Source organism: Ambystoma mexicanum, chromosome 2q (assembly GCF_040938575.1).
Source record: "Ambystoma mexicanum isolate Mex_15411 chromosome 2q, UKY_AmexF1_1, whole genome shotgun sequence".
Classification (NCBI taxonomy): Eukaryota; Metazoa; Chordata; class Amphibia; order Caudata; family Ambystomatidae; genus Ambystoma; species Ambystoma mexicanum.
The window spans coordinates 881,121,368-881,133,769 of record NC_090924.1 but is presented as its reverse complement, the minus strand read 5'-3'; the positions used below and the strand labels follow the sequence as shown (position 1 = coordinate 881,133,769).

The 12,402-nt window shown below is 46.9% G+C and overlaps 1 protein-coding gene across 4 annotated transcripts in view; it reads left to right on the top strand.

Moving 5' to 3' along the window:
* Positions 1-12,402, top strand: part of APBB1IP (amyloid beta precursor protein binding family B member 1 interacting protein) — a 1,612,974-nt gene that overhangs the window by 238,075 nt on the left and 1,362,497 nt on the right. The window lies entirely within an intron of this gene.

Below are 12,402 nucleotides of genomic sequence, written 5' to 3'. Positions count from 1 at the left end.
ACCTAATTGACTGGAAAGGCTACGGCCCCCAAGAGAGATCCTGGGAACCTGCTGAATATGTCCACGCTCCTCGCCTAATCAAAAGATTTCACCGAACATTTCCTGACAAGCCAAAACCCCCGGAGAAGCCCGGTTTGGGAGGGGCCTTGAGGGGGGGTACTGTCATGATCTCTGCTTCCAAAAGGTCAGGGTTTTCCCAACTCCCTTGGAAGCAGATCCATAACCCAGGTTCCGAGTGCCAACCAGTCCCAATTGGGACCTTTTGGACCCAGTCCTGGCGCCAGTGGCACCAGGCTCATAAATATGCCCAGTCCCAGCGCTGGAAGCGCCGGGCTCATAATGCTTGGGTGGACTTACCTGCAGCAGACCATGCTGCTTACTTGCCTGCCAGTTGAGCCTCTGATCCTCTTCTGTTTGGAACTACTTTTCCTGTTGGGTGGGGCTGGAGCCACTCCCTAGATTTAGAACACTGGAACTCTTCTGGAAGGCAGGAACTCTTTTCTTACCAGGAACTCTTTTCTTACTTAGGCGTGGCTGTGGAAGGAGACACCTAAGCACTACAGGAGGCTATTTAAACCACACCCGGTGGATGAATCTTGCTTTGCGTTATTCTGCACCCTCTGCAGCAGGACGCTCATCGTGTCTTCTGCATCCAGTCCTGGGCCTAAGGAAAAAGGCTTACCATCCTGAATCCAGTCTTCAGCAATACCTATAAAGACAAGAAAGAACAGGTTAGCATTCCGGCATCTGAAAGGCAAAGGCTTACCTACTCTTCGTGCGCTCCGGCGGTCTTCATACTGCATTCCGGCATCTGAAAGACAAAAGCTTACCAACTCTTCGCATGCTCCGGAGGCCTTCGGCGCTGCATCCGCATCTGAAAGACAAAACAAGGTGCGTTTAAAGACATTGGGGAACTTTAATACTCACGTGCCATTACTCCTTTCCGCATCTAATCCAGTGGGTATTCCGGCACCCTGCAGCCGCTCCGAACTCGTACCTGCAAAATAAAAAGACAGTTAGAGCGCATCGTGAAGCAGGCAACAAGCGCTTACTCACGTGCTTCCAGGCGCTTCTATTCATCACACGGGCTCCATCTTCAACTCACTTCAGCCCGTCATCCGCCATCGCCGGAACCCTGCAAAACAAGAGACATCATTACTAAAGACTTTAAAAAGACATTTGAATGACTCGAAACTTACCGTTCGTGCAGTAAACGACGGACAGCAGTCCTCTGAAGTCAAGAGGCCTGCGCTACCTATCCAGTGAAGAAACTGGCTACAGCACCCTGCCCCGAGGCAGATGGAGAGCTCGGCATTCACTTACCTAAGGTGAGAGCGTTAACCTTTGGGGGTCTACAGGAGAGGAGAAGAGGAAAGAGATAGGGACACCCCAATAACCCCAGTTCATTAACCCCATATTTTCTATCTGCAGACATCTTACTCTACACGTCAGGCATACAGTGCACAGAGGTCCAGCCCAAAGAGCCAACCGGGTGCTACACATCACCTTTGAAGATACGGTAGTCGCCCAGTCAAGACCGGCGCCTCTGCGAGAATCAGGTGAGCGTTACAGGACTTAGGTTAGCTCGAGTCCTAGCAGGGCCAAAGATCATCAGTTCCATCTTGACAGGGTTTAGACACATCCAATTTCTAGACATCCACTCTTTTATAGAGTCATATATCAAGGTTAGCCTGGATGAATCTGTCTCATAGTCACCACTCATCTCAATCACAAGCTGGGTATCATCAGCGTAGTTAACAAAATAGACCCTTAAATTGGTAAGAAGGTCACAGAAGAGCTTCAAGTATACGTTAAAGAGTGCCTGTGATAGACAGGCTCCCTGCAGAACTACGTACAGTAGTTTTCACTGTCAGAGGAACCGTGGTCCCAGCATATCTGAGACTCCCTTTTGCTCAGAAACAAGCTTATCCAATTTACTGCCTCCTTAGAGCATTCTCCGGTGGTACGCAGAACGTCCAGTAGATGCCCATGGTCCAGTAAATCGAAGGCGGCTGATAAGTTTAAAAGTACCAGTAAGCCAGCGTTCCCTCTTTCCAAAAAGCCAAGCATGTGTGGCTATAAATCTGGTAGGACTCGTTCCGGACCGTGTTGTGAACAGAAACCAGATTGCATAGGATGCAGAATGTTCTGTTTTTCCAAATGCTGTTGAAATTGAACAAATGGCACTTTGTCAACGATTTTTTGTAGGAACAGCGAGGTTGTTACAGGGCGCAGATTGTTAGCTTGCTTGGATCAAGATTAGGTTTTTTAACAATGGCGTAACCGCTACCTGCTTGATCTTATCAGGAACTGTGTCATGCTGGAAGCTGGAGTTCACAAAGCGAGTTAGGAAAGGAGTAAAGATATCACACTTAGTTAACACGAATTTAGAGAGGAGTATTTCTCCTTGACAGTGAGTAGGGTACATGGAGCTGAGGAAGGTGCACATTTCAGAGTTTGATGTCGAGTTAAATCAGGGGAGTTGCTAGGTCTGGAAAAGACCCGGGGCTAAGCTGATGTCGGAACTGTTGGGACTGGGGGCTAGCTAGTCTTTTGGCTGCAGCTCCTGAGATTCTATCCGGGGCTACAACCAAAAGATCAGGGGCTTTAGCCCCCTTAGCCCCCCCCTAGCAACGCCCCTGAGTTAAATGAAAGGGCTGCAAGCACTCCTCTACTTACAAGCTGATTTTTACAGCCTGCATATTTCCAGAGTGCCTGGGAGATTTTTGTTCTAGGTGAGGCACTTTTATTAGGAAAAGCCTGTTGAACCACGATACAGTCTTCCCTAGTAGGGATATGCACTTCAGGATGAAGTAATGGTTTTTTGAGGTTTCGCTAAATTTCAAATAGTTTTTTGTAATCTTTCCCTGCCTTCTCAATCGCAGTGTTGTAGAAGGTTTGTTTTGGCTCTAGAATTTTGTTTTTATACAAGACTTGTAGAACTTTCCATACAATTTTGGTTTCGTTAGATTTATTTTTCACCCAGGCATGTTCTGCTTGCCTTTTTTACCTTTTTAATTTAGTCAGTTAGGGAGTGAACCAGTCTTGTCTACAACTTTTGTCCCTAACTCGTTTATGTTTTAATGGGGCCAGTCTGTCCAGAACCAAGGTGAGATGACTGTTGTATGCATTTACTAAGGTCTCTGGGGGGTCCAACTCTGAAGTATTCACCAGCATCGATGTAAAGCACTGATCGAGATCCACTGGAGTAATCTTTTTTAGGTTTCTATTAGTGACTTGTTTGGGGACATTATGACTTTTCCTGGGGGGATTTGGGAGATGCAACAAACATTCCACAAAGCAGTGATCCGATCTCATACAGGGGTTTGTGTTGGTGATGTCCGTAAGGAATTCCTAACCTCAACCCAGTCCAGGATATTTGCACCTACGTGTGTGGGCTCTGTATTAAAGATGTCAAAATTGACATTTTTCCAGATGTCTTGCTAATTTTATGGAATCCTTGTCTTCCTTGTTACCTAGCCATCTGCTAAAGTCTACTAGAAGAATAGTGGTGCTGTTTTGTTTATTAAAGGGCGCTAGGATGTGCAGCAGGTCTTCATTAAACTCCGACATCCCAGTCAAGGGTCGGTACACCAGGATGAAATGAATGCAACAGTTGTTATAAGGGAGGAATTTTAAGCGAATTATTTCACACCCCGGGCAGTAGATTGGGGTCTCAGAGAAGTGAAAATCTGATCTGGCCGGGAGAGCCACTCCTCCACCCGTTCTGTGCTCATGGTTTTTACCGAAGAAGCTGAAACTGTCCGGAGTCCCTAAAGCAACTTTCAGTGACACACTTTATGTCTATGTTCTCCTCCTGTATGAAATCATGAACATTTGTGGCGTGTTTATTGAGTGGACCTCATTTTTAGTTGTGCCAGTTTGATATTCTGCTTCACTTGAGTGACCTGTGTATGTGGAGGGGCTAATGCTGACATAACCTTGTCACATCCAACATTATTTGTCACTATCAACGAACAGAAAGGCACGTGAGCTCTAGAGTTTTCACATTTGTTAGTTCTAAATTCATTTCAGTCTGATCAATGGGCAGCTCTTCTGCGTGCTTTGTTTGCGGTTCAAAACAACCCGGGCCTTGGGTCAACATGTCTTTTTCCCCGGCAGCTGGTGCTGGATCGCCGGCCACTGTATTTATAATCGTTCCCATATTGTTTCCAAGTGTGTCTTTTGTGGTCTGCAGTTCCTGCTGGTCTTTCCTCACTTGCTGTTCACTTTGAAGCTCTGCCTCCAATTCGCAGCACGTTCTACACAGTCTCCCGTGAGGCGTGTGTCTTTTACAGTCTGCAGTCCGCGAGTCGAGGGGCCGAAGGGCTTAGGCACAGCCCAATGCCGACATCTTCATCTATTGACTCCACTCATTCCAGCATACCGGTGAGTGGGCCTGGCTTCCACACGGGCTGTAAATCAACTCTTTTGTTCTACTGCTAAGGGTACGCTAGAGATTGCATTTTTCTTCTTCTTTTTTAACCCTTTGATCTACGTTTGATCATCCTCACATAACCGCTCTGAGCCGCGTACCTCGCACAGACTGCCTCACTTTGACTGCCTCTGACTTTCTCCTGTGATGGCTGGGTAAGCTGATAAAAGGGATATAGAGCGGGACCTCCCTACGACCTGAGAAGAACCCAGTTGGTCAGTTTGCTTGTCAAGCGTCATGAAAGGCAAACCCAGACTAAACTTGAAGCACTACCACTTGAGGAGCACAGGATTACCACTGGGAGAAAAAGCGCTTGAACTCCGCACGGAGGGCGGAACCCACACGGGGGGGACAGTGGAACAAGGAAGAATCATGAAATTCTTCCCTATTAGGGGGAAAAAAGTATACAGCCAAATCCTCCTTTCCGAAGCCCCAGCCCACGACCCTTCATTGATGGAGGTGGGGGCTGGCGCACTCTAAGATCTAGCCATCTCGGGATAGTGCTTTCACAACTAGAAGCAGAAGCTAGCTTGCCACTGATGGACGTCTGCCTCATCTTAGAAAATGAAATCAAAGCGGCAGAATGCCTATGAGCATCTAAGTCTCTCCCCGGCCCTTCCTCAAAACACAACAAGAAACGGCAAATACCAATTCAGACACACATTCCCTGGACAGTGGCCAGGAAGAGATTCCTTTTGTGGAGCATACTCCAGAGTATCAGGCTATGTGTGGAGGGGAGTCCTATAGCCGCATTGGCCCAGACGGGGGGCCAAGTTCACTGGAAGCCCTCAACATCATGTTGCAAGCCTTCATAAGACTATATGACGGTATTGCCATCAAAGTGAAAGCCAACACTTTAGCCCTCTCTCACACCAACAAGCAATTATTAGAGTGTAGATTCTGTGCGTGTCAGAGGGAACCAGGACTGGGGGCAATAGAGAACCAACTAGCCCCGTGTGAGGCAGATCCTTAAACCAGGCAGTCGCCTCATCGTTAAGAAGCCTCAGCAATCAGAAAAACCTTGTAGGAAACCACATGAGCCCCCCAACAATAACGGCCACCAACTTGGGAAAAATCGAGCAACGGCCAAGAAACCAAAAAATATCAAGACTAGACCAAAGACCCACACATGGAACTCGCAGAAATTCCTTTGGCATATGAGAGTCCGGGCCATGAAGAAACACTAGATCAACAACGATTCAATTACAGAGGGGGGCCGAGCGAGCCCATTGAGATCCTTGGTGATTCTGGAAATGAGGGAAACTTGTCAAGACCTCCGGAATGTCAGCAAAGGGTGACAAGATGGCAAGCAAAAATGGAATTACTCGACTGGCAAAAAACACCATTATCGACAAGCTCCAAAACAGAGATCATCAAAGAGCCTGACTACAGCCATCACGGGCATGGCGCCTGCCATCATACCTACGATAAGCGGTTCCAGCATAGCCCCGGCGAAAGTAGTAATTTGTCATGCTGGTCCCATAGATAGGAGAAGTTCTAACGACAATCTAAATGATACACCAAACTCAACTACAGAGCAAGTTTCTGGTCCCCAGAATGCGACCGTCAGTAGGGCACGTGCTAACCATCATCAAAACCAGGGCAAACGGCCAATCATTTTTGAATAAGTCTTTGTAGAAGACAGGAACATCCCTCTAAATAGACAAGGTACCCTTGCTCTTCTAGCCTCAATTCCTTGCCAATATTCAGTTTGGGCACCTATACGATCGCAAGCAGCTGGCAAAATATGCATTATTCTTTCACTCCACTTGTGGAAGATGTGGTCTTTGACTGCCAAGAAGATCTTCTGTTGAATGGGTTCGAGACCTACGATCCTGAGGTAACAGGGGTGGTGTGCAGTAACCAGGGGGGGCTAACCTGACCGTTCAGCGCTTCTTCAATCCCGATCAGAGGAGGCTGGTCGACCAAGAAGGCTCAGCCCCAGGGTGGTGATGACTCTCTAGCTCGCTTCCTGTTTGCACAAGACCACGACCAGGATTCTATGGAATCAGTGGTTCTCATCTGCTCCTGGAACTCGAGAGGCTTCAATTCCTTTCTAAATGCAGACCTCAATGTCTCTTTTAAGGGAACAAACATAATCTTTCTCCAAGAGACCTGGCTAAGGGCCACTCCCTCGTTTGATGGTTATACCACGCTTGGCCTCTACACCAAGAAGGGCACTAAAGGGTGACCAGTGCGGGGGGGGGGCTCCTGGTGGCTGTTAAAATCGTGAGCAGAAGGATCCTCCTCCACCTGAAAACCATGGGAGAGGGTCTCCTGATCGCTAATGTTGTGGACACCAGTTATAACAAAGTGGCCCAGTCTCTCGTTATCAACATTTACTTGAATCCTCTAACTCACAACTTGGATATGCTGTTGAATGAGATTGAAAGTGCCCTGTATGAATGGCATAAAGAGGAGGGGCAGGGCATGTGGCCCTATTATTCTAGGAATAGACTTCAATTGTAAGTGCTCAGTAACAGCAGATGAGTTTGTGGAACTTGAAGTCAAGGAATCTAGTGGCCAAATCGTAGGGATCTCTAGAAGGATGAACATGGGGAGGGATGTGATGGCAGGTTACATCTTGGAGGTGGTCACATGTGTTAGTTATGCATATTATATTTGGAGCCTCAGCCACATAGATTTGTAAAGAGGTTGCAAAGATTTGTAGTAGTGTTTCAAGGTGAGAATGTAGGACCACACAGGTTACAGAGTGGGATGCTGAGGGGAATTGTCCCATAAGCACCTTGGCCACATGGCCTGTATGGAATGATGATAGTCAGTTGCGTGCCTCTCCTGTGATGCCTATGATTTGTTTGAAGTGGTGGAGCAGGATGGCATGGCCAACCTTGGGATATCCCGATGACAGACTGAGGAGGATCAGTGCTGAAGGATTCTTATTGTCAAGGGTCACGCCTGGCATTGGGTAGAGCTGTTTCTGTTGCTCTGGATGGCCTGAACCATGACTGGTGGACACGGAAGAGAGTGTGGAGTTCAGTGTAATCTTGGGGTTCTTCAGTAGCTCATGCTTCCTAGCAGTTCACTTGTGATGGGAGGTTTTACATGGGGCCAAAGATCAGAAGGTCTCTGGGATCGGCATTGCAGCTTAATCCTAGCCTTAAATAGCACTACAGATGTTTCTTTTGAGGGACGTGTTGCATGGCATGGACAGAGTAGGCACAAGTGTTTGTGTCTCTTCGGACAGAGAGGCTTTCATGCTGATTTTTAATTTGGTGTGTTTTTTCTGTCAATATAGTGTTGAATTTAGTAGGTTTGCTGTTAGTTGTCCGGTTTAGTGCTAGTGACAGCGGATTGGTGGTTGGGGTGCTTTTTGTGATGTGGCCGATATTATTTCAGAAGGTGGCCATGTCCTTGAACGCAAACGAAAAACTCTGAAGCTCTTTTCGACCAAAACATGATCACATTGTTATCCTAGGTCTCCCCACTACCACCAGTCCCTCTCAGCACGAAGGAGCAGCTACAACAGCGCCATGCAGTGCCATACAACATCTAAACTGAAGGAATATACTCTGAGAATAAAGGTTTCCTTTGGAAAGAGATAAGGAAAAGACAAAACTGTTTGGCCCCATGTCAGCTATTTCTTTAGAGCGGCGTGATCTCTATGCGGGAGACGAATTCCATTACTCCGGAGTAATCGATGTGCAATAAAGGGTGTTCATTGTTTCGCTGCTCATTCTCACAGCAGAAGTAAATTAGCTATTCTTGCAAAGCGTTCGCTGAGCTGAGTTTGCTGTAGGTCATTTTGTCAAATGTGCTTAATTGCTTCTGTATTTTTAGCATGTGTCCAAGGTCATCTGCTACCGAATGATTTAATTGTTGTTTTTTTATCCCCATTTTTCTTTTTTTTTTTACATTTCCTTTTTCAATGTATTAATCAGCAGTGCTAAGGGTTTCAAAGTATTTAAGTTTCCATCCGCAATCCAGTATCAGTGCCTTCTGCATGTTCAGTAAAAGTCATGCAGGCCTAGTCGGGTGTGCAGACTACTATGGGCTTCATCGTACGCTTGGCAGAAAGTGTGGTGTTTGGAAATACTGCATGTTTGACCACTCCACAAACAACGTGTTGTGTTATTGAAACTCGTCATTTCCACCTGTATTTAAGTGGTGGAAGAACTGTCATACAGTAGCATTACCGCACGGGGTAATCACATATTGAATACTGTTGTTCTTTGCATTTCTCATTTTTAGACACCAGGGTGCAAGGAGGAGAGTGCAAAGTTTTAAAGGAGGATGTGATAATGGCTACAAGTGTGCAATGAAATGAGAAGGGGAATAGAGCAAGGGATGAAGCCATTAAAAGAGGGTGCCGATAACGAGCAAGAGGAAATATGAGCGAGAAAGGGTGAGAGAGTAAGAGAAAAAGTGAGTGTGAGAGGAAGGATGCGAGAAAAAGTAAGGGCTGATAGCAAAGGTGAGAGTTGGAGAAGAGGGAATTAGGGGATATCTTGAAGAGTGCCAGAGAGAGAGCGACAGCGTGTGCGGGGAGAGAGACAGAGCGCGACAGCTGCCGTCTGTTTTGAACACGCACATGAAATAGTAACTTTAAGTATACATACTACTTGTGGAGGGGCGATTTAGAAATCAGTGCCTAGTCCTTACTTTGGCAGTATGAAGACCAATGCCAGCATTTTCAGAAAAGGTTTCCTGCCAACGTCGCCATATTTTATGGAGCCTGGGTTCTTTCATTAGTGTTCGCTTAATTACTCATAGCTGGTCCGATAGCACAGCGAGTAGAGCACTCGCTTAGATATGGTTCGAATCCCGGCAGGGCCTAACTCAGCCTTTCATCCTTCCGAGGTTGATAAATGAGCACCAGACACAGTGGGTAATAATGAGCAGCACGCAGATGCCTGAGGGTTTGTAGCGCTATATAAATGCTAAATTATTATTATTATTTATTATTATTATTACTTCTTAATGCAAGGGGTTCTGTTTTTGGAGCCCAGAGGGGCGGGGAAAATAGTTAGGAAAGTGGTATGTAAAGGGGGTAAAAACATCACAGAAAATTAAGTTTGTCTGTCAAGAGACACATGGATTGAGTGACGCACAGCCAACATACAGTGCCCTTTTCCCGCTGTGTGACCAAGAGCAATAGTCATTGAACTAACATGGTTGAGCCAGCCCTTTAGGCAAAGCATGGAACTGTTGGAGCACTAGCAAGCAGGGGCACCATGAGAGCAAGCAGTGATTTTCTTATGATGGGCACTAGGATGCAAAGGTCATTGCACCAGCCCTGAACTATCGCTATGCAGTGCAGGGACCAGGTGTGACCTACTGTCAGAGTTGTCCATTATGTGCTCCCATGGGCAATTTGTGTAATCCTAAGCAAATCTTGTTATCCTACTGTGACAATTTCTATATCCACTAAAACTGAGACTTCTTATAAATGGGTTATCAATTCACACCTGGGAATTCAGTTGATTTCGATGCACCCGGGCGAGGCTCAGTTGCACTGTGTCAATCTCTTAACCAACCCTACCCAAACGTGGCCGGCATGCCGGTCAAAAATGTCTTGATTTCCAAGTAGGTCTCAATGCCCATGTTAAGTGCTATGTTAAAAACTGGACACTTTCACATTTCTATTTGTCAAGACATTGCTGGGGCGATTAAAAGAATATTTAGGCAAATCTCACACTCAAAGCAATGCAGAGCAGAAAGGAAACTTTTATCAACAGCTTTCAGACAAGGTCACTTGGCCATAAGGAATGTGTAAAGCAAACAGGGCCGACCCAACGCACTCGCTTCTCCAAAGTGATCCATATTCCATGCCACTGCTGGTTTAGGGCATGCATACGATTTCCATGCATTTAAAAATCTCAACTGCTCTTAAAACGGGGTCAAAGTGCTCCGTTTCTCTGGTAGGCAGGGGAACTAAAACGCAGGGGATTTGGTGCTATGTCCAAGATGTTTCAAAATGCATGGCAACGCTATTGGGCTCAGATGGACAACGTAATCTGTCATGGATAACAGGGTTTAAGGCTCTCAGCCGTTGACAAGTGTACTGTCTGGGTAGTGAAGCGAGCTGAGTTCTGGGGGAGGGGGTAAAGTGAATTTCACATGCTAACACAATGTGATCAAGCGAAAGCCAGGATTTCAAACAGTCTTAAGCCGGTAGATCAGATAACTTCTGCAGACACTGTGCCACGTTACCACTGTTAGAGCTGTGTCTGTCTCTTTATGGTTTTGTGGGCGATGGGATGCTAAGGGGTCCAAGTATGTGCTCCTGAAGATGTATGTTGCATTTTCTCCAGAGCAGGTTGGATGGAAAATCTGCATAGGGAGGCGGGTGAGCAGTATCATGCTCTGCTGGCATTTCACATCTGTCGGGGTGTGCGAGCAGGTGTTGTGGCCTCTCTGAAGTCAGAATGCATGTCTCGTGCACTGTCAGGTCAGTCAGGGCCAGTTAAAACCATGTGGAAGTGCTCATAGGAGATTGTCCTCGCGACTCTGTACATTTCGAAGTTAAGTAAGGGACACAACAGCTTGAGACACTTCATTCCATTTTGAGACACCGTTTATCATTTCACCACTGGATGGCTCCTTGTCATTCAGTGCAGGTGTGAGTAGCTTCTCCTTTATGCACTGGCTCTGGCACCAGGCATGCTGTGAGTAGTAGGAAACTGTGACATAGGTGTTCTTTCAAACACATTGGCATTCAGATGCCTGTCGTTCTTTGTAGAAATGGTGTCCGTAGCGGGAGGTGGGCTGCTGTTTTGAACACGTATGTGTTGTACGTGTGATAGACTAGGGACCAGGGTTTGAACCTGATGTGATCCTAAGCTACTGGTCAAATGCCTCAGCAATTGGTTGGTCCCTAATGAACTGGGTTGCATTTGATACACCCACTAGCAAGAAACACGATTAATGCATGTATTTGTCCTACCTACTCCAATCTCACATTTCCAAATAATTTCTGTGAGTGAATTTAAAATGCATTGCTTTCTTTTGTCAGTGAGAATGACAACACCAGCCACAGATCTGAGTCTTGTTTGGCTCCAATCTATCTTTGATATTGATAGCACATAGCCTTTTGAGACACTGGGCCTCATTATGTCTCTGGCGATAGCTGCCGCCGTAGTCATTTTGATTCCGGCGTCTGGGAATGGGCAATTACCGAGGCATTACAACCCGGTGGACCCGGTAATTTCCCATTACTGGACCGCAGAAAATATTAGTCCCCATTCCCATTTGAGCCCCATTGGACTGGAAGTGATTTCAACCCAGCTCTTCACCTAAGTCAATTGGGCCTCATTACGACCCTGGCGCTAAGTGAAAAACGATGGCGGTAAATGGTTACCGCCATCGTTTTCCGCCAGGTCCGATCATGACCCGTGACCGTTAACTACGATGCCATTAGCGGCATCGTAGTTAACGCTACCGCTAACTGCGCTAAGGGTGCGCGCACGCGCCCGGCCACACTGTACTTAGCGCCATGGCGGAAAGGTACGCAAATACTGACCCAAGCGGACATGCACCTAACGCCATCACCCAGCCCGTTAAGTACCTTACCGCCATGGTGCTAAGTACGCCATCGCGAACCAACCGTAAAGGGCCATGTAAAGTGAATGCAGCTGCCACAGGTGCACAGAAACAGCACAGGTGAAGGCAATACAGACTCAGGAAGTACAAAAAGAGCACACCCCACCCCTTCCCACACCCAGTCACACTCCACAATGATACCAATACGACTAGCAATGTTGGGGCTGGAGAACCTGATAGCAATGCAAGTGCTACTACAACAACAACAACAACAACAACAACAACAACAACAACAACAGGCTGAACAGAGGAGACGCAGGAGGAGAAGGAGGGCAAGGCAGGCCCAGCAAGCCCCACCAGCACAGCCAGTGCCACCACGCAGGCAGCCCCCAATCCCACGCATCAGAGCCAATCCATTCAACCTCAGTGCTGAGCAGATCCACACCCTGTACCGTATGGACCGGGAC